We start from the raw sequence: 26125 nt of genomic DNA on the forward strand, positions 1-26125 counted from the left end.
AGTGTGCTTTGTGCCATAGGCCTGCAACCAGTCTGCCTTGCTTTCATCCATTATACCCAGGGGAACTCAGTGGTGCATGAAACAACTCTCTCTGTGTGGTCTCTCTCTCTTCTTTTAATTTAAACATCCATTTTGGATTAGAATTGCAATTTTTATTTTGGTTCTTTCCATTTTTGGGTGTGTTGTGTTAATAATAATAAATGCCTAGATGCAAATATTAATTGAAGCACAACATATGCAACATTTATTTAAATGATGTCCCATCTGGCTTCCTTTGCTTTAGGTGCACAAAGACTGACAAAATCATCCTCATCATCATCACTTGCTGTAGTCCCAGGAAGAAGTCCTGCTGCGGTGAGTGCACAACGTCACGTGATGTCACATGTGGTGGCCACGGACAACTCTGCAACTTTTGCAACAGCGTCCTGCTGTTCTGACATCTGAAGAAGATGGGCCCAAAGAAAGGTGGCCGTAGCTCCTCTACCAGGAAAGTTGCCAGTGCCACTGCCAGTAGGAAGGAGCAGAAGAAGCAAGTGGCGCCACTTACCAAGGAGACTGGTGTGCCGACAGACACTTTTTTTGGGAGAAAAAAAACTAGGCCTGCAGCAACCGTGTCTGCCGGGGACCAAGCGGGGAGCAGCACCTCTGCTTCATTGGTCTCAGTGCCACCACGCCAAGTTAGGCCCAAGTCCATGAGTGCCGCAGAGGCAGCCTCTTTAATTGCTCTTTCACCATCGACCAGTGATGTTGGCATTGACTCATCGCAAAGTAGCATCCAATCAACGCAGGGTGTAACTCATATGACAAGTGTTCAAACACAGCCGCAACGACAACCACAGGTGCAACAAGGAGAGGTGCAAGGAGAGGCGCAAGGAGAGGCGCAAGGAGTGGCGCAAAGAGTGGATCAAGTAGAGGCGCATGGAGAGGCACATGGAGAGGCGCAAGTAGAGGCGCATGGAGAGGCGCAAGTACAGGCGCATGGAGAGGCACAACTGCCCACAATGCTTGTTGCTCCAGAAGTAGGGGCACATCAGGAAATTGAGATTCAAGCGGAGGTATCATCCGAGCAAGCCACTCCTCCTGATGATCCATTGTCTTCCAGATCCCCAGCAAGAAAAAGGTCAAGGAGAGCTAGTACAAGTTCTTCTTCAAGCCCCCTTCCTTCTGATGATCTAGATCTTGATTGGAACCCACCAATGCAGTCTGAGAGGGAGGAACGCCATGAGCCGACAAAGGTAGCTAAAAGCAAGGTTCCTGCAAGGCTTTCACTTATGGGTGATGACGACGAACAAGAAGTAGAAGTGGTGTATTCTGATGCTGATAAACAGTCTGACGATGACGACCCAGTCATCACAGTCGTCACTCCAGCTCCAGCGGGCATGCAGCAGATAGACATTTTCACCCTATCCCGAAATGCTGCTGTGCAGGATGTGGGCGGCGTAGCACTAGTACCACCACCAAGACAGGTAACTACTACACCAACACGACCTACAGCTTCAATTTTTTCTCGTCAGAAGGGCCGGCAGGGACCTCCATCCAGCTCGACCTCCATTACCTCAAGTAGTGGTGCTGCCACGTCGATCCTCCACTTCATCTGGCATTGAAAGTAGCACCGCCACCATTACCAGAAATCTCCAGTCCCCAGTTTGAGACTTCTTTAGTATTAGCAAAAAGGCAGAAAACCTAGTCATTTGTTCGATTTGTAAACAAGTAGTTAGTCGGGGTAAGCTTCGTACCAACTATGGTACCGGAGGCCAGAGAGGTCATCTAAAAAAAGTACCACATTATTCAGTGGGAGGCGCACCTAAGTAACATACGGAAAGCCAAAAGTACAAATCCAAATGTAGACATTGATATTGCATCTGATGATGGGGAGGAGCTGATCGTGCAGGGGGAGGTGAACAACCAAGAGACATTTTTTCTGGCACACACAGTACCCCTGGCATCAGCACTGCAGTGGTAGCACCCACACCCTCTACCCCAACAACATCAAGGAGGCACAGTAGTCTGGTAGAGACACCAATGCAAAAAAGTACATCAATGAGCCTAACTGGGATGAAGAGGTCTGGATCCTCCTCATCACATATGAAAACGGTCCAGACCACCATTAAAAGCATGTTTTGGTCCGAGGTGCCATTTGAACGCAACCACCCAACGGCACGTCTTTATAATGCAATGCTGGCTAAAATGTTAGCACTGGACCTTCTCCCTTTTTCTTTTGTGGAAGGGGTGGGTTTTCTAGAATTTGTGGCAACAGTCTGCCCTAAATGGAAGGTACCTAGCCAGTCCTATTTTGCCAGAGTTGCGGTTCCAGCACTACATCAAGATGTGCTGGAGGTGATTGGGGCAGCTTTGCAGAAGAGTGGTGTTCACACTATCCACCTGACAACAGACATGTGGACCAGTTGCCAGGCCCTTGATTACATGTGCATCACTGCACACTGGGTCTCTTTTGCAGGGTTTAGAAACAATATATCTGCAGGTGTTGACAGTGCCACAATTTTTCAAGCTAGTCGGAAACATGCAACAGTAGCAATGTTTGCCATGGAGAAATCTCATACTGCAGTAAACATTTTGGAGGAGTTTAACAGTAAGGTCTTTAAATGGCTGCATCCAAGAAAGTGCATGATTGGTTATGTTTCCACGGATAATGGCAGTAATATATTTAGGGCCATGAATGATGGTGGCTATTTCAGAGTGTCGTGTTTGGCGCACAGTATTAACATTGTTGTTCAAGATTTCTTGAAAAAAGAAAACAAAGTCAGCAAGTTACTGACCACCTGCCGAAGAATCTGCACACATTTCAGCAATTCTTTAAAGGGCCGGAAGCAGCTGAGATCATTCAACGTGTCCATTGAGTGCCAGTCAGAGGAATCATCCAGAAGGTGGCAACACGTTAGAACTCAACCTTCTACACGCTTGAGCGTCTGTTTGAGCAGTGCTTGGTAATCAATGAGTATGTCTTTGCACGGGGTTCTTCTAAGAAAGACATGAGTCTAGAGGTGGAGGAATGGGACCTAGTTAAAAGCCTGACAGACATGCTTCGTCCTTTTGAGGTCTTCACGCGTGAAGTCAGCAGGGAGGACTGTACTTTAAGCAAAGCTATCCCATTGTTGTGCATGCTAGAGCACCAACTGAAGGCGGTGTCTTCAACGTTCAAAGATGATACTGACAAGGGGGCGCTAGGTGGTGCACGACCAAGATGGCCGCGCACATGTGAGACTCCAGACCAGCCAGGCAGGAAAACATTCATTAATGTTATCCTGTTAATTGTAGTGGGCTAATATCGCAATTGCCAGCATCCCTGTGCCCTGCTGATCACAGCGGTACCTCCCATTAATGTGTGGCCACCCGGACAGCTGAGGAAACACTACTGCTTTAGGGGCTGGAGCTACTACTTCTCGGCGGCTGCACGGGCACGGCTACACTGTAAGGGACGGCCCGATGGTGGAGCTCGGACGTACGGAAAGTGTACCGGGGCGCCGCAAGACCAGAAGAGCTCGGAATTACCCCTCGGGGAGCAGACTCGGCAGACTGCAACAGTTAAACAGGTCAGCGGGCCCCGGGCATGGTATGCTGATTTTTCGAGCACCAAGGGAGAAGCACGACCGCGAGGAAGCAATGGCGGCCGTAGAGGAGTGTGTGCGGCCCGCAGCAGAATCACAGCGAGATAACTCCCCAATAACAGACTGCTGGTGTGAGACGGTGCAAGCGGCCCCCCCTCCCTGAGGAAGTAAGAGATACGGGACTGCCTTTATAACATTAAAAATTGGCCATAGCGAGCAGGGAGAGAGACCTGGCGTGACGGCGGCCGCCATTTTAAAGCAACAATACCATATTTCCACCATTTTGGACGTTCCGCTCGGCTGTTGACTTGGCGGAGCTGCCACCCGCGACTCGGCCAAAGTGTGCATCTACCTTCCACACACCAATTTAATGCCTCAGTGGGCTGGCCTTTGCGGAGAACACAGAGCAAGCGCTTCTCCGATCTGGGGTCAGAGAGAGTGTTCTTGGATCCTCCCTCCGCATTGTGAGTTCGCTACTTCCACTGTAACTATTGCTTGCCTGACGGCCCCCCACTGGGACTCACCATCCCGAGGAGTGAGAGCGCCTTTTCCACAATGACAACGTGCCCCCCCCCTTTTTTTGGAGATGCTTGGTGCTGCACAATTCCTTTCTGGACCCGACCACCGGGACACAGGGACCTCCAACACGATGGGCCGCACAGACACGAAACAGCCCAAAATACCCTTCTAGGTCCGCAGGGCGACAACGTCGCAATCAACAGACCCTGCTGAATCGGAGACTGGGGACGGAGGCGAGGTGGACTGGAAGGCACTCCTAATAAGTATGAAACAGAGCCTTAGTTCCATCGAATCGAAAATAGACTCTATGAACTCCAGAATGGAAGCGATGGTCCATAAAATAGATCAACATGAGACTCGCATTAAAGAGGACAAAACCAGAGTGTCCGACGTAGAGGATAGTGCTACAGCCCACAGCAGCCAACTTACGCGCATGGATAAAATATTGTGAGTCATCATGGAAAAGAACGAGGATTAAGAAGCGCGCTGCAGGCAAATAACGTGAGAATTTTGGGCCTGGCAGAATCCACCAATGTGGGCCGGATGGAGGACTTCGCCGAGAAGCTAGTCACTGACTTATTCGGCAGAGAATCCTTCTTGTCTCACCTGGTGATTGAGCGTGCCCACAGGTCCCTGGCAGCCAGGCCGCCCCCCCCGGAGTGGCGCTGCGCCCCATAATAGCTCGATTCCTGAACTATTGAGACAGAGACACGGTTCCCCGGCTTGCCCGGGAGCGCAAACAAGTACAATATGAAAATACAACGTTGGTGTTTTTTCCCGACTTCATCCAATCAGTGCAAGATGCCAGACGAAAATAAAATTTTCCGCAGTAAAGAAGAAACTCCAGCTACAGGAGATCCCCCTACGCAATGTTGTACCCGGCGAAATTGAAGATAAAGCATCTGGGGAGGCAGCACTTCTTTCAAAACCAGCAACAGATGGAAGACTATCTCAAGCGCCACAGGAGGGCTGCTTCGCCAGGACCAGTTACACAGGATCAGTACAGGCCTTCTTCCCTTCTCATGGTGCAGGAATGAGGACGCCACTTCCTTCGGCCTGTCTTCGGGCCGCGGGGCTTCTCCGCTTCTACTCTACTGATGTATGATGTGATGTATGAACTTGAGTACTACAATGTACTCTATGCATCTGCACGGCAATTTGCCCCCGTCCCGCCGAATCTCACTGTTTGCACGGGGAGTGTGATGGGTGTGAGTATGGGAGGCAAACGGTGGGTGGTAAGCCCCTAGTGTTTCCCTCCATGGGCATTCCACAAGGGGATTTGATGTTACTGCAATGTAAGGTTTTTGTAGGCTTGGTTTGCATAAGGGGAGGGGACTTTAATACCTGGGGAGTTGGGGTTGCCGGAGTGGGAGGGGGAGGGTACTTTTACAGCCGAAAATGATTACCTGTTCTTATGTAGGTTACACAACGGCACACATAACTACAGATCAGATGCACAGAGGAAATGGCTGAAACTAATTGTGATAAGCAGCCTATCACGCTACTAACATGGAATGTCCGCGGGGTAAACAACCCGAGGAAAAAAAGACAAATCCTGGGATACCTAGATTGACATCATGTCTCAATAGCCATGTTACAAGAAACACATATAGGCTCTGAAACCCTGCCCCAGTTCGCATCACGCTGGGCAGCCTACCGCTCTTTTGCTTCTTACTCCATTTATGCCCGGGGAGTGGCGATACTTGTTAAAAGAGGGGTGTCTTTTGTGTTGGGAGGTAATAGAAGCGGATGTGGGTGGCCGCTATTGCCTTATGTGGGGGAGACTAAATTCATATGACGTGACCTTTGCAAACTATTATGGTCCAAATTTCGATGACCCCCATACACTCCTACAACTCTGGAGTAGGATCCAGGAATTAGACACCACGTTTGTGGTTTGGGGGGGACTTCAACACGGAGATACAGCCACACCAAAACAGGTCAACAGCCTCCCCTGCCCATTACACTAACACTTGTAGTGCACTACAGGATCTCATGAGAGACTACTGCCTTATAGATTCCTGGAGGCATATGCACCCCAATGGGAGGGAAGGTACCCAATATTCTGCAGTGCACTCCTCCTGGGCCAGGCTAGATTACGTGTTTCTATCTGCTGGGATGGCACCCTGGATTGTTCGAGCATCACACCTAGCCTGCACGTACTCCGACCACTCCCCTGTTCTTGTGGATTTGCGACCCCCCGCATCGCTTCCCCCCTACAGGAACTGATGCCTCAACCCCCTACATTTATAAGATACCGCCTTTGAGGCAGAGCTAGAGCAGGACATCCGGGAATTTTTTGAGCGCAACCTAAACTCCATGTCCAGTGTCACTACTGTGTGGGAGGCCTTCAAGGTTATTGTCAGAGGCTGGTGTATTGCTAAAGGAGGGGGTACTGAAAGCACTGCAAACTGATCTTAACTGACTGGAACGAACACTCAAGCAGCTGGAGCAAGACATTGCAACAAACCCTGCAAAACAAGCACTTAAAGCTAAGATGCGTGACACCATGTCGGAATATGAGGAACTCGCACAGAAAGAATGCAAGCTCCGCGGCAGACCACACGTGGCCAGAGTATATGGGGAAGGGGATAGACCGGGGAAAGCCCTAGCAACTGTGATCAGACCCCCTAAATTCTCCAACTATGTCACCACCATACAGGACGCGCAGAGCTCCCTCCGCAGAAACCTCCCCGACCAGCTAGAGGTATTCAGAGACTTTTATAGCACCCTTTATTCCACCCAGAGAGGGGACCCGCTAGATCTGTCGGCCTACCTGGATGACGTGGCCCTAGCCTGGTTACTCAAAGTAAATTTCTCAACCTCGACCTCGAATTAGATGAGATAAAGGAGGCCATAATGCAGATGCAATCAGGATGCGACCCCAGATCGGACGGTTTACTGATCAAAATTTATAAGATGTGTATACACACATTTGCCCCAATCCTTAGGGAAGTTTTCTATACAGCTTGAGAGGAAGGTTGCTTGCCGGAAGCAATGCGAGAGGCGGTACTCACTTCCTTATTAAAACCAGGGAAACCCCAACAAGCTGCGACTCATACCGACCCCTATCACTACTAAACTGTGATATGAAAATTCTTGCAAAGGTTCTGGCGACTAGGCTAAACCTACTTATGCAAAAGCTGGTACTGCCTGACCAGGCGGGGTTCATACCCAACCGTGCCACAGCCCACAACCTCAGAACCCTAGTCTCGGTACTGCAGGACATAGACCTCAATAACGCTGCAGTGGTGGTTTTTCTGGATGCCACTAAGGCATTTGATTCCCTAGAATGGGACTACCTGATGGGTGTACTTGGCCGTATGGGTTTGCCAATCTCCTTTCTTCAATGGATACAGCTCTTATACCATAGGCCGGTGGCATCGGTATTGCTAAATGGTGCGAGATCCCCACCTTTCCCCATAACAAGAGGAACGTGTCAGGGCTTCCCCTTGTCCCCAGTCCCATTTGCTTTAGCCATCGAGCCTCTCGCAGCAAAACTACGCCAACACTATAACGATAAAGTGCTGATTTACCCGGCAAGACAGTTACTCATCTCGCTATACACGGATGACATGACCCTTTATATTCGTAAACCCCATGAAAATTTGAACCCTGTTCTCGAGGAAATAACCAAATTTGGCATCATATCAGGCATCCAGATCAACTGGTCCAAATCAGCTGTCTTTCCCCTAACGGACGCTACCCCGTAACATCAGTTAGATTATCCTCTAGTATGGGAGATGGAGGAAATCAAATACCTCGGCATCTATATCACTAGAGACAGAGATGCCTTAATCAGTGCCAACTATGGCACTGCCATGGTAAAAATTACTGATAACATTACCAAATGGCCCTGTTTACCACTGTCTATGGCAGGGAGGATTTCACTGATCAAAATGGTCCTCTTGCCCAAGCTCTTATATCTATTTATTAACATCCCATATTACCCTGGCAACTTCTTTTTTAAAACCCTCAGAACGCAACTTACGCGACTCATTTGGGGAGGGAAACAACCACGTCTCAGTCTCAACACTATAATGCTGCCATACCGGCAGGGTGGGTATGACGTGCTCAACTTTGAATATTATTATTACTGCCCACTTCGCGGCATACTGGTTTAACCTGCCGCCTTACATGCCCCATTTTGCCGTTGAAGATGGAGACATGGCACCAGTGCCCTCGGCGACTTACCTCTTCACACAGGTGAATGATCGCGGGTGGGACCCGTCCACGGTGGACTGCACGGTGATAGCTTGGCAGAAAATAGCCCGTAAGCTGGAAGCCCCCATGCTGTACTCCCCCAATATGACTCTGAAACGTCACCCATTACTGACTACTACGGAGGAGGGGATTTGCCTTAGGATGCTCGAGAACCTGAACTATTCCACTTGGGGAGACTTATATGTCGAGGGCCGATTCCGCACCCTGACTCAGTTCTTTGAGCAGCACACACCCACGGTCATGGACGCATTTCTTTACACCAGACTACGACTCAGTGTTAAGGCGGCGACCCCGGCCTTCTCAGAGGAACCACCTGTATTAGAACCGTTACAGATGTTTTTGCAGAAAGAGCCCCCCAAACACGCAGTGTCTTTATTATATAAGCATACCCAGGCGGCGCAACCACCCAATACGAGCAAGGCCAGACAGGACTGGGGCACGGACCTAGCAATTACACTATCTGATGACCAGTGGGAATGAAGCTGCACACACATGAAAGCGGTTACTGGGAACAGCAGGCTACGGCCAATACACTTCAAGTTCCTTCATAGGCCGTACCATACCCGGGTAGGGCTCCACAGATTTCACTTCAGGGATAATGATAGATGCGTTAGATGTGGTGAGGAAGGAGCAGGCTTTCTCCACCTGGCGTGGACTTGCCCACAGGTTGCACTTTTTTGGGCACAAACATTTGCAGGCCTCTCCAATATGCTAGACACCAGGCTGACACCTTGCCCTTTGGTGGGCCTGTTGGGCCAGTCGCAGGATGTCAATTCCCCACACAAGAAATTCCTAGCCATGAGCCTGCTCTTGGCGAAGAGGCAGGTCAGGAGCCGCTGGGGGGGAGGGAGGGCTCCTAAATTTAAAGATTGGATTTAAACCATGACTACATGGCAAGAAAATCTAGGCCATTATGCTGACCAATTACCTCTGAAGTCCGACCGGGGGACATTTGGAGCCCACTTACTAGTTATCTACTGGTGCGGGACTCTGAGGGGAGAGATGGTACGGATGCGGCAGAAGTGGATGGGGAGATTTGCCTACAAAATCCACCTAATGTTGCAATTGTGTCACTGGTACCGAACATGCAGCGGAAGGGATTGGGAAGGGCTGTGGAGCTACTGAATATATTAGCCCAGGGCCTTGCGGACATCAAACTGAGAGAACCGATGGACAACTGCTAATTGATAAATGAATTGCATTGCGAGACTGTGGATCATATGGTGCCAACAGATGTAGAGATCTACCACTATTCGTTTTATCTGTTATTGGGACTGCAAGTATGTCATTCAGACTGTGTACCCTGAGAGCACGGAACAGTTGACGGTAATCAAGAGGGGGAATGTTCTTATCGAAGTTGTAGATGCAGGAATGTGTACAATATTAATATGTAATGGCTTCTTGTTGATCCGCCGAAATGTCTATTACACTAAAGGTTTTTGAAAAATCAAAGAAAAAAAAGGAAAAAAAAAAGATGATACTGACAAGCAAGATGCATATCAGTTAGCGGAGAGCTTATTAACCCGCCTACTTGACAATGCAAGGCTTAAAGGAATACATTGTGAACAACATTACATTTGTGCCACTATTCTGGATCCACGGTACAAAAAGGCACTGGCCAGCAATACATTCATTCCTTTTAATGAAGCAGATGTTTCAAAGTACAACCATTGGCTAGCTCTGTCAGCCACTCGGTTAAAAAAAGAGCGGCAGGAAATTGAAGGAACCAGCAGAAGTACTACTTAATCAGCAGGTCATCCAGCGTCAAGGTCCATTTCTGTGGTCGAAGGCAGTCACTTTCTCTCACAGCCGTTACCGACACCAGCAAACATATCACCATCACCATCCCTTGCACCAGGCCCAGCCATAATATTGTCGGAAGCGGATTGGATAACTCATCAAGGGTTTGCTTGTTCCAGTGTTGATGCAAAGGCCTCAGATGGTACGCAAAGTTCAGCACCCCTGGATGACCTTGAGTGGATGGTGCAGGCTATCTGGATGACCCAACAGAGGTCTTCATTGATCACGACCAATTGCTGTATTGGTATGGGAAAAGGGGTCAATGGCCACTGATCACCAAGCTGGCTCTAAATTATTTGTCTTGCCCACTCGCAAGTGTGTCTTCTGAATGTGTTTTCCGTGCTGCTGGTGCCATTGTAACTTCAAAAAGGGCCTGCCTCTCACCCAAAAATGTGGAGAGGTTAACAATGATCAAGATGAATCAGCACTTCCTACCTCCAGATTGCAAAATACGTGAATCCACGCAGGAAGAAGAGGACACCGACTTAGGTGACGGAAGTTCTTCTCTGTTAGCTGACCTACTCCTGTCTCAATTCACAGAGTATGAGGACGAGCACTACTTCCCTGACACCTAGGCCTGAAACTGACTTCCTTTTTTTTTCATCCTTATTCACTTTTATTCCTGTGTGACTTTCTTTGTTTTGCAACTTTTACCACAACAAAACTCCAATCACAACAAATCCATCAGCAGCACTGTCTTTGTCTTATTTCCTTATTGAAGGTGCCACTGTCTGCATTCCTGAAGTTCACAAGTTCACAACTCAGTTATGTGCCTCTATCCTCCTCCTCCAGACTCCCCCTATCCATTTCCCTCAAGGCAGATGGCTGGATTACACAGAATCAAGAAACTGTTGCTTTGTAGACGAGTCCCCTCAAAAGAAGTGGGACTGGAATTACTGACTATATGCCGATTGCTGACAGTTACTTCTGAAATTGACATAGAGGCTGCCCTGTGGGCCTTCACTTTAAGAACAAGATGCAGACAAAAAGTGGAACAGGTAATGAATAATGAGATGGCATGCAGTGGACAACACTGGCTGTCTGGCTCTGATGAAAGCAATTGCTGTTTGTTTGTTGCGCTTGAAATGAATCATATGTCTTCTGTTATTATTTAATATTTTACACACTAAATGTAACTCAAGTCTACTCTGTTTTTACCTTCTTTATTTCAAATTGTACTTCTACTGCAGGGGCCACTACGTAGCATTTTTTAATATGCAAAATGTCCTTGGACTCACTGTGTGTGTAGACTGTGACTGCAGGAACAACATTGAGTTTGCCAATATACCATAATGATGATGAGTCTTGATGATCAAAGTTACATAATTTCTTTTTTCCTTACAGTCACTCACTGGGATGGATGGATCATCATCGTCGGTTTACGGAAGAACTATGGCCATTTCGTGAGTGGCAAACAGGTAAACAAGTCAACAACAACTACAGCAGAACTGCATGTCTGTCTAGTCGTTGTATGGAGTGGTCGAGCCGGTGTAGCGTTGTTATGCCAGAGTCCAGACAGCAGTTCATGTAAAATTGCGGCTATGTGGCTTGCTGCATACAATTAGATATGCTTTGTCTGTCTGTGTCAAAGAGGTATGCTACATCAGGTTGCTTCACTCATTGGTGCCTGCCTTGACCGTCTGCATGGCCCTGGCCTGCTGTGCGCTAATTACTTTTCTTGAAAAGGAGACTCAGAGTACGCACTTTAGAAATGATGCTTGTATGTAGGCCAGATTTTACCCTGTGCGATGGGAAAAACGAATAAATCAGGTTTACAATTAGCGATCTGCAATTCCGCATCCGCCAGGCAGGCAGTGGACAGTGTGTCTGGTCACCAAGATTGATCGACGGAGCATCAGATGGAATGTAGGAGTACCGCGAATAAGAGGAATGGCTGGATGCATGCAACTTCTCAAATTGAACAGGACAACTACAACATACAGTTACAGTATCATCTTCACTTCTTATCTTTTAAATAATGTTATTGTTGTGAACTTCTATGAGTGTGACTCTGTGCATTAGTTTGCTCTCTGCTTCAAATTCATCCCTCCAGCTATTTGATAAGTTTCTTTGCTATTTTTAAAACTAATTTAATGTACTAAGAACTAAGTGTTTATTCTCTCTGAGGGCAGATAGGCAAGTGGAATTGTGTAATTACTGCAGCCCTGTACTGTCAAATTGTTTCTTCATAATTAGTAAGTTGTAGTAAGTACTACTTTTCAGTAACCTAACCATCCATTTAGCAAACAACTTCATGCATGCAGTAGTGCACTTCATTTATGTCTCTTAAACGATTTATGGATATCTTGGTATCCAAAGATTTTCTTCATTTGTTGTTTGTCCATGCTGTGTTTTTTTCCTCTCTCCACAAAACTGTCCCAAAAAACGCCATTCCCATCCAATATATAAACGCTAACCCTCTTCCCCCGGGCTGTGTGGTTTTCATTGAGGTGTGACTAAATGGCAACAATAATTCCACACACTTGCTGGGGAGGATAAGGTCAAAGCAACAGAAAATCAATTTCAAGGCTGGTGAAGGAATCCGAGGATATATAGTCTTATTCTTACTCTGCTTGACATACATCCATGAGTATTTGCAAATCAAATCAAAATTTCATGTGCGCCATCAAGTGGATTGATCATCAACAACATCCTCCTCCTACACGTGACAAATGCTTACACTGCTGTGTCCTTCACCTTCAGTACTATTTCTTGTAGTAGCCATATTCCAGGCAACTAATACTTATATTTTGAATACTTTAGCATTGCTTAGGCTACAATTTATGGTACTGTTCTTGTGTACTCTACTATCTATCGTATTGTTCTAATGCTACGCTCAGGCCAATCAATGTTTCATTTCCTTTTTTTTCATGTGCTGCTACTGCCAGTGTGTACCGCTACTGCTACCACCACAACGATGACATTTCATCCGTCCAGGATTCCATAGCCAACCTTAATCGCCATTTGCCATGCAGCCAGCCCTATGCCTAGCCCTATTCTCAAACACGAATCACAGGTAAGATAAGCATTTTGGGGGAGGAAGAATAATGGAGTAGGAGGAGAGGAGAGACTGACGGTAGTACTAGTAAAGTAGTAGGACAATTGAATTCACTAACTCTGTCAGTGGCACTTTTGTACAAATTTGGTCGATTAGACAATTTGAATCAACCAGCAAGTTAAGTTTCTGAAAACAAACGTACAGTTAACCCACCCCTGCCTCCCCCACAAAACAGTAAAAAAACACGGATGCTATGTTTAAGTTGAAATAAATAATTATTTGAGCCCTAACAAAAAGAAACTAAGACCCGACTCACCCCCCTTCCTAACCCCAACCAATGTCCATGAAATCAATATCCCCAGTCCAAAAACTCTAACGTCCAATTCCCACCCCCCAATAGTCCTTAAAAAAGGGGCAAGGGACAGTCTCTCTACCTCCGCCGGCAGTGTCCTTTGGCCAGGTGGTCACGCTGCTCTCTCCGGACGTCCTTGAACAGAGCTTTCAGCCCCGCCACCTCCTGCTCAAGGTTGGACACTCTCAGGGTCAAGCGGTGCACATGACCCTTGCATCTGTAGGCACTGTGGGGGGAAGCTGTTGATTTTGCTGCTTGGCGGCGGCGGGTGGCTGCCGGACCACAGCTCCATACCGCTGGAGGTTTGCGCTGACTGTATGAGCCAGGGTCAGCGGAGATGGATGCAGCTGTCGTGGATGTTGTTGACTGCGACTGCGTGTCCTCCTCCTCTTGGGCCAGCAGCTGCCGATATTCGGTGACAATTGCCTACAGCTTCCGTTGCCGGGCCCATCTAGCCAACTTCTTCCTTGTTAGTTTGGAAGGAGTATCTATATGAAGAAAGAAAAACATACTGTAACCAATGCTCTTTAAGATTAACACAAAATAATTCAGCAGAAAGTTGTGTCACAGTAGCACTAGCAACTTGCAAGCACAGTACATAACATTTGTGGCACTTATCTATCTAACCTCCCACTTCGTCGGCCTCTGCTCTAATATTAGTGGGAGTTTCAGGAATTCTATTACCACTATATGGACTCACTACATTAGACTCAGATAGTACACCAGTCTTCTTCTTCTCTCTTGGTTAGCGAAATTGGTACGTAAACTTGTGGATGCCAGCACAGTCAACTTTGACAACGAGACAAACAGACCAAGCCATAATGATACAAGCTTGCGTTACTGTTACCAGTCCAGTACATGCAGGTGGTGAAGCTCTTACTTTTCTATTACGGGTGGCACTGGCCATACTCTGTTACAAGGGCTACTGCTTAATTAATTTAACTTTCACCCTGCCCTGCCCCTGACTACTACAAAAGGAAAATGAAGAAGATAAATAATATGATCATCTATCCTTTCACAGGATATTTGCTTACATATGGGATGACATTTAGGTGCTTTGTTATTGATTGAGTGAACACCGATAGGCCACACATGAATGACAGAGTTGTAAAAAATTATTAACAGAGGTAGTGAGTGAGTGGTCACCGTAATCGCCGGATATATGCTGTGCTTGGAAACCACTGTTACTAGTCATGGTAGTTTTCTGAAAAATTAGAACTTCTACTTTCCTCTGCTTTGCTACTCTGGCACGGACATGCGGTGTTACATGCTCTTCAAAGTAACACTCTTCATCCAGTGACTGTCTACTCTGTCTACATACACCTATGCTAACTATGAGGAAGATATCATCCAGGCATCCATCAATTCAAAGTAAATGTCAATCATTTTTCTTAATGTCTGAGTCTCAACTGGACAAGCCTTACTTTTTCTCACCGAAAAACAACCTTTTTATTTTATTTTGTAAACCGCCAGCCATGCATCCGTGCTTGACTTGCATTTGAATTTGAACCAAAGGATATATTGCGCACACATACAGTTTCTGTTTCACCCACCCAGGCAGTCCTCTTTTCTTTCTCCTTCCGCCCATCCTTGCTTCATCCTTCAAACGGCCATGCATCAGATTCCCAGCCACCTCGGACAGCATTCAAAAACAAGTATCATTCTTTGCCAGTCATTAATTTTTACTCACTCGTCCTTCCTTACACCCTTCTTTCCCTTTTCGTTCATCCCATCAATCAAGTTCATCTCTGATCTGACTTGGCTTCTCGATAAAACTTTCACAGCTGAGTTGAATTCAAATTTAGAGGAGGCCATTGGTTACTCGTCAACTCCCGCCGCTATTGCTAATGAAAAGTCAAGGGTGACTCTCTTCTACCTGGTTGACAAAAACTTAGTTCTAAATTTGTAAGTCTACTTAACAGTAAAGTGTACTTGTACTGTACAGCATATACACCCCTGCAGAGAGCCCACTCTGCAATCTCAATAAGGAATATAATAGCTTACCACTGCCCGCCTCTACTGTGGCATCCCCCACAGCAGTTCCTACTGGCTGTGGCACCGCATCCGCTCCTGGAGTGCCCACCTCCGCGCTGGCCTCGGCACTGGTGGTTGGCTGTGGCGATGGTGTTACGCCTAGAAAATACATCTAATATTTTTAGATGCCATATACACCACTCCTTATTTTGTCTAGGAATGAAAAAAAGTTACTAGTACTACATAAACAAATGTAATAATTTGTGACTCTCTAGTCTAAACTAAAAAGTTCCCTTTCTTCAGGGAAGGGTGTTTTTTATTTATGCTTAGCCATAACATGTGATGCTACACTTTTTGACACAACTGATGAATGCTTGCTTTTTAACACGCACCATTTTTCTCATAACAGACAGAAGCTTCTCTTCTACGAACAAGAGCAAGATCATCATCATGTGTTAGTTGGAGGCGTCAACGATTCATCCCCACTAAGACTTCAAGTTCCAACCAGGTGAGGGCTCTCCCACAATTAATGTGTGAAATCAGCCACTTTTCAGTTGTTCACCGTTTATCTTATATGACATTGATTTAAATAAATGTTTTTACACAATGCACAATTTAAATTTTTACAGAGTACACACAGAGCTAGATGTTTTACTTTTAATAAAGCTTTAAAACTTACATAGACTCTGTGGTTTTTTGTTTTGGTCATGAGTGAGTGAGCAAAAGGGTTTGCAATTTGCAAGCATGAGTCCATGACTCTGAGAGGTCGGGACTCTGACTCCATAGTCTTATGTTCTGCCTTGTATAATCATTGGGGATCATTGCTGCATTCAGGAGCTAAATAATGACTCTGACACACTAGCTAGTGAGTAAGGAGATTGGGGGTTCAACTTCTGTTATGACTGAGGTATGTGTAAAGTCTAACTGCGCCTATTATAATTTATAACCAATGCCCTATCTCTTGTCCGTAGTTCTGTATGTGCAGAATAGTCCCAGCAACAGTAGTAGTATGTCCTCCTATCCAATCAAAAAGTAAAATAGTATCTTATTTTTGGTGGCCATTGACATTTTATTGTTGGGAATTGTCAAAGCATAAACATTTAGAAGACTACAATAGACATTATGGACAACCCAAAGGACTGCACTCAGTGCCTAGAGCTATTGCTGAATCGAATAGGAGTTTTGTTTAACACCTTTTGCCAACTGTGCAAGCTTAGCTAGCTACACAGACAGACTAATAATAATCTAGTAGTACCACAGAGAGTCATAGTAGAGGCAGGATAAGAATTTAGAAACAGTCTACAAGAGGATCAAAGACAATTTAGGAAAAAATAGAATCATAAGGAACGTTTGGAATAAATAGGTGCTGTAAAAGATAGGGACGTATAATTATTAATATTAACAGGAAAACTTACTGGGGCCAGCAGAGGAGCCCTCGGCGGACCTATCCTGGCCTTCCTGCTCCGCCGGCGCCGCTACCTCCACCTCTGTCCTCCTGCCCCTGGGGGGATCTGATGTACATGAAAGAAAGACACAAACATGGATGATTGTTGTCAACCAAATCAAACATTAAAAAAAAACAATAACAAATTATTTTGGGGAAATAGACAACAATTGCACTAACTTTATTGACCTATCTGCTGTGGTCTACTAGGATATTAGTATTGCTGGATTCACGGACCATCAACTTGGAAAGTTATGTAACTCCCTAAACCAACTACAAAAGGTTCTACTAGGACTTGCAGGCAGCACTCCGCAGCACGCAAAGTGACAGACACAGTCCGCCATGATTGCAGACCACTAAAAAGTTTCCTACTAAATAAGCAGTCATGATATACTCAAACTATCAATCCACCACCACTATCTCTTCTTAGTGGCAGGAGTGCAAGGAAGGACTGGACTTGAGTCTATAGTCTCTAGCATTATGCAGTTCTGTAAAGTACACTCATACATAATCACTCAGGCCAAATGAGCACAAAATTGAAAACAATCAAGCATAGTAGCACCACCAGTGATCAGGCGAGCACCTGCAATCACAGAACCTTTTGAAACATAATTTACCTGAAATGTAATCTCTAGTCTTTAGCATTACGCAGTTCTGTAAAGTACTCTCATACATAATCAGTCACCCAGGCCAAATGAGCACAAAATTGAAAACAAGTAAGCATAGAAGCACTGCCAGTGAGCAGGCGAGAACCTGCATTCACAGAATCTGTTGAAAAATAATTTACCTGCAATGCAATCTCTAGTGTCTAGCATTACGCAGTTCTGTAAAGTACACTCATACATAATCAGTCACCTTTTGAAACATAATTTACCTGCAATGTAATCGGCAGCATTCTTGCTCTTCGGAAAAAATAAATACTTGCAATATCATAACACAGAGCAGGAGAAAACAAAGTAGTAATTAAATAGCTACTAGTACTCACCAAGCCCAGGGATCTCGACGCCAAGCAGTTTTAGCAGGTCTTGTTCCCAGACTCCCGATACATGTCCCGGCACACCTTCCCCCATAGCTGGCAATGCTCCCGGAGCCCGTAGATGGTACCGGGCCTGCAGCAACGGTCTTGGGGAGGTGGAGCTGTACAAAGAACACCAGTGCGGCCACCACCACTGGTTGAAGATCTACCTGGAACTTACTGATTCCCCCCTTAACCTCCCGCAAGGGTGCCGGCTACGGGGTGCGGGAGTTTTCCCCTTGGACTTGCCGGCTCCCTTTGCCATGCTCCTGGGTAAAAGAGAAGGAAAGAATAGGGAAAAAAAGTAAAGAAAAGAAAAGAGAGAGCTAAACAAAAAAAGTAGTTATTAAAGTAACAAAAAGTTGAAAAAAACACAAAATATAGATGTAGAAAAATAGAGAGATAGATAATGAGTAAAAATGATCAAAATAAAGTTCAAAGAAACAAAGGATTGCAACGATTAAAGCAGGATAGAGAAAGCATGCCCAGAACCATAGCAATGAATGAAAAACAAGATGGCCGCGCCCATTGAGACCACGTGGGTAGGTTCGGGCGATATTTCCCCCGCGAGCACGCAAAAACGGACGCGAACACGTAATTGCCCCCCGCACGTAGGAAATGCCCAATGCGAGCATGCAACTTGCGCCCGGAAATGGAAATACGCAACGCGAACACTAAAAACAAGATGGCCGCGCCCATGTACGACCGCATGGGTAACTTCGCGGTAGCTGTGCTGAAAAAAAAAACCAGTGAACACGCAAAAAAAAAAATCCGCAAAGGCGCACAAATTAGCGGATTTTCTGGACCGCGAGTATGTTTTCACGCAAATTCGCATACCGCAAATTCACAAATTTTGCCCATACTTAACTATGACAGACCAATGGATGAAGAGGGGTGCCTCAAATCCCATTTAAGTAAGTGTATTGTATTTATAGTTTCAGTAAATCTGGAGGTCTTGGCTAATGCCAGACCTAAATATTGCCACACGCAGCTTATAACATGTGTACTAGTGAAGTGCACATTTACCTGTGGATATCTTGGTACTGAATGACAGATGTTTATTGTTATCCACGCTACTCATTTTACAACTTCAGATGATTGAAAGGCTGGGTGGATTTGCTGGGATTTGAACCTGTAACCATGAGGTCAAACACAGGCTGCTGCAGATCAAGCATTAGTCCACTAAGCCACCAGACCAGGCATCATGATGTGCAACAAAGGCAAGAGAATATGGTGACATTAGTTTGGGACATAATATTGTCAAGCATAACTCCTAAATCATATGATAAACCATCTTGAAGAAGGCATACATCAATATGGATGAGAAACATCCATCTTACTTCCCACATTTACAAACATAATCAGTGGATGCTTCCAGTCCTCAGGGAACAAATCCCAGTCAGAAAGTGTTCCTCTATTGCCTCAATTCTAGGTGACCCGGTGTAACAATAATACCACTTAATACAATCTAGCACCATGTCAGGAATCATTATTGAACATAATTCTCTCACAAGGAGACATAACATTTCTATTTTGTGGTTACTGCACCAAAAGCTACTTCTCTCTCTATTTGTCAGGTATTTCCCCAAAGTATTTTCAATATATGCGGGGTTTACCATACATATCAAAATTATCTGCGACACTCATAATCAACGCCTAAATATTCACACCACCACAGATTTGTCATCTGCGCTAAGTATAATACGACACACGAATCCAAGTAAATAAATACCAGCAAATGACGTTGCATGTGTTCTTAGACACCAAAATACTCCCAGCTAAAGTGAAGACAATGACTGATAAGTTGCCTCATCTACATTTATATTGTTGAGGGAAGATTGACACAATACACATGTTGACCTTCTAACCGGTTCTATTCATAGTAAGCAAAAAGCAAATTTAATTAGCATTTCATTTTTCACAGAAATACCCAACGACATATTAAAATGTCAATAGAGTGAACAGAAACATGGAAGAACCTCACTGCTATCAGACATATCTACTAGAATTAAACATTTTCAAAAAAGCCTTCATAATGAGAAACACAGAGCTATGTATTTTTACAAAGCATAATACACAACTCCAACAACCTTCAATTTAAAAACAAAAATGTATAAACAACATTCTTTAATCTTTTATTTCAAAGTGGTTTTCATGTGTCACTATGTGTTTCCTGTGTTTGTGTTCTAAGTACCTGCTTATCTTCCTATACTGTTAACGGGCTCTACATGCTAGATGAGTTGGATATGCCAATGCATGTTATAATTCGACTTCGCTTCCTTGCCAACTGCAGAGCAGCCATACTTGGCTGCCATCATGCCCGTTTGCTGTTCGTGCACAAATCCTTGTTCTTTTATATTTAGTTATGAGGAAAAAACATGTTATTGGGTTTTAATTTACATTTTTAAAGAACAAATATTTAGTTTAAGGCTCATTGCACTTTACCACAACAACATAGAAATAGACTTATGCACTGGACGTATGCGTGTGGGGCATGATGCAGCAACCCAAAAATAAACATGCTGGAGAAGGTTAATGAGCACTAAATATACATTTAAATGTTATTTTGTCATGTATGTCAAATCATTAGGCTATGTCTTCTGACAATTTGCTGCGTATTCTTTTAAGATGGAAATTGGTGTTTTCTTTCTCTGACTACGAGGATTTTGTATGTGGCCATCTTGCTGAGTGTGAAAGGAAAGGTTGCACAGATGTTAATTTTTTCTAACACTCAACACAACGTGAACTGTGCAACTATTTCAAAATATATCAAGATTTTGGAAAACACAAATTAAGCTTTTTTTTAATGTAAAGTGTGATTGCAACAAATATTTAAATAAGGATCAAAACAAATTGAGACACTTTACTTGGTTAATGTTAGAAATGTGGTCTCTGGTTGGATAGGGCTTGGATAAGGCTTGCGCGTAAGCCAGGCAGAGACCACCACTCTATTCAGGGCAAGGGAGTTACACGCCAAAGATAATACCCTGCTCACCCCCATTGGTAGCTTGGCACGAGCAGTCAGGCTTATCCCGGAGGCCATGTGTAAAGCCTTTGTGCACGCATCCAGCAACAACATCCCAGGCACACTACAAAAGGAACTCCACACAAGGTTATATCAAAAATAGTCTTTGTATTCACATAACACATTAGAATAGTAAACACATAATATACATCGTGCCCCCTGGCTCTGGCAATATTCACAGGGGATTATATACAGGACCAGGCCAATCAGGGCATAGTCAGAACCATCAGAACAAGTAAGCAAATATAAACTACAACCAGTAATTATTGGTACCATAATGACCTAAGCATTTTCACGTTAGCATTAAAAATAAAGCTGCATTAGACTCAAATCTCATCAGCATAAACACATTACACAAATAGGCCCTCCCCAAAACATCATAACATGACATTAGACATAAACACATTAGGCCCAAACCTCATTGGCATAACCACAGTAAGCCTTAGGTATCCCCAGCATAAACACATTAGCGTAGATACCATGGGCCTAAATCATTCTTTTGGCAACACTCCTAGTAATAGCCGCATTACGCAATTCAGTAGAGCCTGGCATTCTACCACTGTCACCAAACTGCCATCAGGCCAACTGGCCTTCTCAAAGGGATTGAATGTTCTTTGTCCCAATGTCAGGACGGCTGACACTGCAGCAGAATCCACACTTTGTGCAATTGCGCTGGGGCAGAGGAGTGTCCATCACTCCTACCTCCTTCAACCATGCCTCCAAAGGAATGCTGGCCTAAACGTGGCAACAGCCCACTGCTTGCTGGGCAGCTTTGAACATCACTGGTGTCACTGTGCCCATCGCGTTGCAGCTGCCCACTCTCAGGCAGGGCAGCTGCAAAAAGCACCCCATAGCGATTATGCACGGGAACCGCTGGCCCTCGGGACCCCCCCTTTGAGGCCCTACTTCTAATGTGCCCCTCGTAGGAGCCATCTAGGCTCTGAAAACAGAACATGCACCCTTGCCCCATTCTGGGACTTCAGTAAAAGTATGCTAAACTTTGCAGCTGCCCACTGTCAGGTGGGGCATCTGGAAACTCTGCAAAGAGAAATCAGCACTCCCTCCGCTACTGGAGCCCCCGCTACCGGGACTCCCCTGGTGCCCTTGATCAGCACCAAAAATGCCCAACACCTCCAGGCCCACTCACTGGGGCACACCGACAGGCTCCACTCACCAGGATGCTCTCACCAGGCTGCTCGGAGACCTCTTCCGGCTCACTCTTCAGGTCCCTCTTCTCAGAACTGGGACTCTGGCAGGGAGTCTGCAAGGTTCAAGGTGACGCAGTCTGCGATGTGGGCCTCTCTTCTTCCACCAGGAAGCCCTGCCTCAACACCAGCAGCCTTCTCTTGCTCGGCCTCACTTCCTCCTTGTGCCCTCACTACGCGGGGCTCTCTCTCCATTACGAGTGCCCCGCGGACCGGCATCATTCTCTTTACCCTGGCCCCCTCATGGGACCCAGGACTTCACCATGGAGCCTGCGAGGCTCCAGACAGATCACCGGCAGCGGGGCGGGACTTCCTCTCCTCGCTTCTCCCATGCCAGGCAGCACGGCCTGACTTCCTGGTCCGGGCCACAATATGGGGTGGGTATGCAAAAAACACGGTAAATCGAGAGGTGGGCACCCGCTCTTCAGGCAACACTGGGGAACCCCTTTGTCGGGATTCCCTCTCCAGAGGTTGCAGCACAGCGCTGCAAACCCCTTGCCCTCTCACTTTAAAGGTAAAGCGCTCCTCTTCTCCTGTCTGGGCAAGGCTAGAGTCCTTCAGCTGGGCGCAAAGGCTGGACAAGGAATCCAGCAATGAATACTCTAGCGCTCCCCAGGCGCTAAGTTCAAGCAAAAGTCAGGGGGGGCAAGCACACTCCTTCATGGGGCCACAGCCAAGTAAAAGGTCCCAAGCAGAAATTTCCTTTAGGGATCAAGGGGCAATGCAGGGCTCAGTGAAGCAAGCCCTCATGGCAGTCCCCCCTGGGCCCCACCAGCAGCATGCCCCGGTAGGATTCAGGAACAAGGACTGAACCTCTTCATGGGGTCAGAGCCCCAGCTTTTATACTAACATTTCCTTTGTGTCATAGCACAGGGCTTGGGGATACCAGTCAGAACTGGTTTAGAGGGGCTTTGGAGCACTTTTTTTGCCCAGCTCCTCTCCACTTTGTCAGGTGGGGACTCAGTGATCAGACACACCACAGGGGGTGGAGCCAGCATTGTACTAGGGAAGCACCATCCTATTCAGAGTCAGGGGATCTCTCCTCCCACCACTCTCAGCTCAGGTGTCCCATTCAGCCTAGCACTGACTCATCCTGCCTCTCCTGGGGCCACCCACACTTCTCAGCCCCTCTCAATCGCAAGCCAGACATGCAATTCACATCAGGCAGGCAGACACATAGCACACAGAAATGCCAACTTCTTAAAGTAGCATTTCTCCACCAGTCACTATAAAACTGTACACACCATTGCGCAGCATTTATTCTCACGAGTTAATTCATACTAAATCCGCTCCTGCCACTCCTCTCATACAAAGAATTACCATGGACACACATATCCCCAATGCATTCCTATGGGAGGGCAGGTCAATCTCACCACACATACAAAGAGAGCGCTCACACTTTAGACTAGACCACATTGCTAAAGTGCTCAGAGGCCTAAAATCACCAACACCAGGTTACAGATAAAGGCTAGGAGAATGTAAAACGTTTCAGGGTGAACCTGCCAAAAGGGCTAAGTCCAACAATAAATATTCACTAAAATTAGATCAATAAATATGTTGGCAGAAAGAGGTAAGAGAGTTGTAGAAACAGGTAAGAGAGGCGCAGAAAAGGGGAACAGGGGTGCAGAAAGATGCAAGAGAGTTGCAGAAATAGAGAAGAAGGGTATAGAAAGAGGCAAGAGGGGGCAGAAAGAAGCAAGAGAAGGGCAGAAAGAAACAAGAGCGGTGCAGAAAGAGGCAAGTGGGGTGCTGAAAGAAGCAATGAGGTGCAGATTGAGGCAATTGGAGTGTAGAAACAGGCAAGAGAGTTGCAGAGACAGGCAAAAGAGGTGCAGAAAGAAGTAATAGTAGTGCAGAAAGAGCCAATAGAGGTACAAAAGGAGGCAAAAGGGGTATAGAAAGAAGCAAGGACAGTGCAGAAAGAAACAACAGATGTGCAGAAGGAGGTAAGAGGGTGCAGAAAGAGGCAAGAGAAGAACAGAAAGAGGCAAGAGAGGTATAGAGAGAGGCAAGAGAGGTGTACACAGAGGAAAGAAGGGTACAGAAAGAGGCACGAGGGCTGCAGGAAGAAGCAGGAGAGGTTCAGAAAAAGCAAGAGAGGTACAGAAAGAAGCAACAGAGGTGCAGAAAGACGCAAGAGCTGTTGAGAAAGAGGCAAGAGAGTTGCAGAAACAGACAAAAGAGGTGCAGACAGATGGAAGAGGGATGCAGAAAGATGTAAGAGAGATGCCAAAAGAAAAAAGGGAAGTGTAGAGAGAAGCAACGGAGGTGCAGAAAGAGGGAAGAGGGGTGGAGAATGAGGCAAGAGAAGTGCAGAAAAAAGCAACAGAGATGCAGAAAGGGGGAAGAGGGGCAGAGAGAGAAAGAGGTAAGAGGGGTGAAAAAAGAAACAAAAGAAATGCAGAAAGTAAAAACGAAGGTGCAGAAAGAGCCAGCAGGGGTGCACAACGTGGGAAGAGGGGTGCAGAAAGAGGCAAAGGGGTACAGAAAGAGGCAATAAAAGTGCAGAGAAAAGCAACAGAGCTTCAGAAACAGGAAAGAGAAGTACAGAAAGAGACAAAAGAGTTGCAGAAACAGGCAAAAGAGGTGCAGAAATAAGGAAGAGAGGTGAAGAAAGAGGCGAAAGAAGTATAGAAAGAAGCAACAGTGATGCAGGAAGGGGGAAGAGGGGTAAATAAAGAGGCAAGAGGGAAGCAGAAAGAAACAAGAGAGGTACAGAAAGAAACAAAAGAAGTACAGAAAGAAGGAACAGAGGTGCAGAAAGAGGCAAAAAGGGTGCAGAAAGAGGGAAGAGTGCACAAAAGAAGTACAGAAAGAAGGGACAGAGGTGCAGAATGAGGCAAGAGGGGTACAGAAAGAGGGAAGATTGATACAGAAAAAGGCACAAGGGGTGCAAAAAGGAGCAAGACAGGTGCAGAAAGAAGCAAGAGGAGTTCCAAAAGAAGCAAGAGTGGTATAGAAAGATGTAAGAGGGGTGGAGACAGATGCAAGAGAAGTGCAGAAAGAATCAAGAGAGGTGCAGAAAAAAGCAAGAGAAGTGCAGAAAGAAGCAACAGAGGTGTAGAATCAAGCACAAGAGGTGCAGAAAGAAGGAACAGGGTGTAGATAGAGGCAAGAGGGGTTTAGAAAGAGGGAAGAAGGGTGCAGAAAGAAGCAAGAGAGGTGCAGTAAGAAACAAAAGAAGTACAAAAAGAAGGAACAGAGGTATATAAAGGGGCAAGAGGGGTACAGAAAGAGGCAAGAGGGTACAAAAAAGCAAAAGAGGTACAGAAAGAGGTAAGATAAGTACAGAAAGAAGCAAGAGAGGTGCAGGAGGCAAGAGAAGTGCAGAAAGAAGTAAGAGAGGTGTAGAAGGGGGCAAGAGAAGTGCAGAAAGAGGCACAAGAGGTGCAGAAACAGGCAGGCGAGGTGCAGAAAGAGGGAAAGGGGTACAGAAAGAGGCAAGAGGGGTACAGAAAGAGGGGAAAGGGTGCAGAAAGAGGCATGAGGGTACAGAAAGAAGTGCAAGTGCTACCAAACAGACAGTCACTCAGGGGGCTACCACTAAGGCAAGCCTCAAGACACTATTTCAAAGATTAGAACAGCTCAAGAAGCAAGAAATAATTTGATGGTGGGATGTGGTGACCCTCAAGTAAGTGTGAGCGGGAAATCCGTTACGCTCGCGGATTTTGTGGATTTTTGGGAAATCCGCAATCCGCGAATTTTGCGGATTTCCCGCAAAATCCGCAAAAAAAAATCTGCGAATGTAACGGGTTCAAAAGTTGAACCCCCACTCATGCAACTATTTTACAATGGCGCCAGCAAACTGCCAGCGCCGTTGTAAAATAGTTACAAAGTTAGCTTGCGCAGGAACCACTAGATAAAACGAAGCAGGTGCTGCTTTATTTTATCTAAGTGCTTCCTGTGCAAGCTAACTTTGTAACTATTTTACAACGGCGCTGGCAGCCTGCTGGCGCCATTGTAAAATAGTTGCATGGCTGGGCACAGGTCTGCAGATCACTCA

This window comes from Lissotriton vulgaris, chromosome 4_1, assembly GCF_964263255.1.
Source record: "Lissotriton vulgaris chromosome 4_1, aLisVul1.2, whole genome shotgun sequence".
NCBI classification, from domain to species: domain Eukaryota; kingdom Metazoa; phylum Chordata; class Amphibia; order Caudata; family Salamandridae; genus Lissotriton; species Lissotriton vulgaris.